Here is a 3518-nt window from a genome sequence, read left to right as displayed (position 1 = left end):
TTTTTAAGTTTATTGAGACTTGTGAGCTCACATATTAATATTCTGGAGAAAGTTTTATGTGTTAAGAAAATGTGTCTTCTGTTGTTGTGTGGAGTGTTTTGTAGATGTCTGTTAGGTCTAGTTGGTTTACAGTATAATTCAAGTCTTGTACTTTTTTACTGATCTTCTGTCTCACTGTTCTACTTATTATTGAAAGCAGGGTATTACAATCTCCAACTATTATTGTGGAATTTGCTCTTTTTTTTTTTTCAATTTTGTCAATGTTTCCTTCATACATTTTGGAGTTCTGAAGCTAGGTGTGTATATGTTTTTAATTTATGTATCTTCTTAATAATTTACCTGTTTATCACTGTTTAATATCCTTTTTTAATCTCTTGTAGCAATTTTTGGCCTTAAACCTACTTTATATGATATTCGTATAGACACTTAAGCTCTATTTTAGTTATTTGTTGTATGGAATAGCTTTTTCTGTCCTTTTACTTTCAAACTGTTTTGCATCTAAAGTGAGTCTCTCATAGGCAGCATATAGTTGGATGATTTTTAAAAAATCCATTCTGCAATATCAACCTTTTAATTAGATAATTTGAGTCTTGCATTTAACATAATTAGTGATGAGGTAAAACTTACTTATGACACTTTATTACCTTTTACTCCATATGTCATACTTTTTTTTTTGATGAATTCCTCCCTTACTGTCTTCTTTTGTGTTAAATTGATGTCTACTAGTATAACATTTTGATTACCTCTTTATTTTACTATGTATTCTCTTTTAGTTATTTTATTAGTGGTCGCCTTGGGTATTACAAATAATGTCCTAATTTATAACAATCTAGTTCAAATTAGTACCAAAATAGTTTCAATGGTATATAAAAATTGCCGCTATGTAGCTTAGTTTTCCGTATTTAATTACAGGTTTATATATTGTATCCCTACTGACATAGATTCGTAATTATTGTTTTATGTAGTTGTGTTTTAAATCACATAGGAAAAGAAAAAAGTTACAAACCCAAAATGCATTTATTCTAACTTTTAAATTTTTCTGTTTATTTATCATTACTAATGTTCATTTCTCCACTGAGATTCAAGTTACTGTCTGTTGTCCTTTCACTTCAGTCTGAAGGATTAACTTTAGCATTTCTTGTAGAACATGTCTATTAGTATTAAACCCTCTCAATTTTTTGCTTATCTTGGAATGTCTTAATTTATACTTTGTCTTAAAAATAGTTTAATTGAGATATAGTTCATATACCATACATTTTACCTGTTTACATTATACAGTTCAATGGCTTTTACTGTAGATATCTATGTAATCATTACTGGAGTTTAATTTAGAATATTTTTATCACCTCAAAAGATAGCCCATACCATTTAAATGTCCCCTCTCTCTGGTTTCTTTTAAATAATTAATAACATTTTTTGGCTTATGAATTTTTTTTATCATATAGTGTTGGAAACTCAAGCTATAATTTCAGCTGTAAAAGAGCTTACATTGTATCTTAGGAGAAAAAATCCTAACAAATATGCAACAGCCTGGTTCTGTCACTTTTAAGCATTAAGACTGTGGCAGATTGCATTCTTTAAAGATGGCCACAAAAACATGTCTCATCCCACATGTTCTTCTGCAGTATGACCTCATCACTCTGCCAGCAAGAAGTGGAGTCCAATTCCTTTCTTGAATCTGGGCTGATCTCAGTGACTCATTTGTCATCATTGACTGCGGTGAACATGACACGGCATGGCCTCAGAGGTTATGTCAGAAGAAGGCTTGAATTCTTTGCCTTCATCTTTTCTCATTGTCTGGTTGTTTTGTCTCAGAACATGTCATATAGGAATCCAGCCATGAGGCTGTGAGATGCCCACGACACATGGACAGGCCGTGGGTAGGTGCCGCAGTTGATAGGCTCAGCAGAGCCCAGCTTTTGCATTATCCAGCTCCGAGGACGAGACCTATTAGTGAAGGAGACTCCAGGGGATTCCAGCTACCCAGCATTCAAGTCACCCCAGTCAGTCCAGTCCTCCTAGCTGAGATGCAGCCATCATGGAGCAGAAAGAAGTTATCCCTACTCTGCTTGACCCATAGAATTCATGAGTATCATAAAACAGTTGCTGTTTTATGTCACTAAATTTGAAGTGTTTATTATGCAGTAACAAATAAACAGAGCACAGACCTTGGGCAATTTATTTAATCCTTCTGTGCCTTAGTTTCTTCTATAAAATGGGGATGTAATTGTACTTACCTTAAACAGTTGTCATAAAAATTAAATGAGCAAATTCACGTACAGCACATAGAATAGTTCGTGAGACATAGTAAGGACTCAATAATTGCTGTTAAATAGAGAACAGTTAGGAGGTAAAGGAGTGAAGAGGAGGGGGAGCTGCTATAGTTGAAGTTGTCACTGAGGAGACCTAATCTGGGCTGAGTCCCAAAGGGTGAGTGTTTTCAATGTGCAGAGGCTAGCAAGGAGATTGAGAGGCTCTGAAGCACATGAACCCCAGAATAAGACTGGCATGTTGGTGGGACAGAACAAGGACCAGCACGAGTAATGCATGTGTTAGGGAGGTGTGAGGGAAACTGAAGTGGTCAGGACCCCATTGCAGAAGGCATCAAAAGCTGAAAAAGGCTGAGGCGGGTGGATCACAAGGTCGAGAGATCGAGACCATCCTGGTCAACATGGTGAAACCCCGTCTCTACTAAAAATACAAAAAACTAGCTGGGCGTGGTGGCGCGTGCCTATAATCCCAGCTACTCAGGAGGCTGAGGCAGGAGAATTGCCTGAGCCCAGGAGGCGGAGGTTGCGGTGAGCCGAGATCACGCCATTGCACTCCAGCCTGGGTAACAAGAGTGAAACTCCGTCTCAAAAAAAAAAAAAAAAAAAAAAAAAAGCTGAAAAAGCCTCTGAGTTTTCTGGAGCAGATAACATGGATCAGATTTCCCTTGTGACATGTTATTTTTCCATGTAAATTATCATTGTAGTGATGGTTCTACTCTTATTCACCAGACTGTCCTCTAAATCTGTTGAAGCCCGTGGGTTCTAAATTAAAATGAAAACAATGTGTAACATTTAGTATTTTGTTGAATTTTGGTGTAAATAGTCTATTCAAATTATAAGCATGTGACTAGTGAGTAATGGTATACATTGAGAGATTTGATGAGGTAATCATTTCTGGACAAACTGGGTGTCAAAACACAGGTAGTTCCATAGTGAGAAGAGTCCTTTGGCTTTCTCCCCATGGCAATCAGACACAACAAAGCACCTGTCAGATCCCTGCCATTGTTCTGGTTTGCTGTGACTGTGATGGCCTTTGAAGAAGGCTTGAGTAAGCACCCCAGTCATTCTTAAGGTACATCAGGCTGCTGGAAGTGTCTAGCATTCCTCATCTCTATCCCTGCCCTGACATGTCACACAGAAACACGCACAGACACACACACACATACACACGTGCACACACACATGTGATTGCTCTCCAGCTGGTGTCATGAGATCATCAACTCTTATGCCCCTTTGGACTGAGGCTCC

Source organism: Saimiri boliviensis, chromosome 1 (genome assembly GCF_048565385.1).
Source record: "Saimiri boliviensis isolate mSaiBol1 chromosome 1, mSaiBol1.pri, whole genome shotgun sequence".
Classification (NCBI taxonomy): domain Eukaryota; kingdom Metazoa; phylum Chordata; class Mammalia; order Primates; family Cebidae; genus Saimiri; species Saimiri boliviensis.
Note: the sequence above shows the minus strand (reverse complement) of the source record.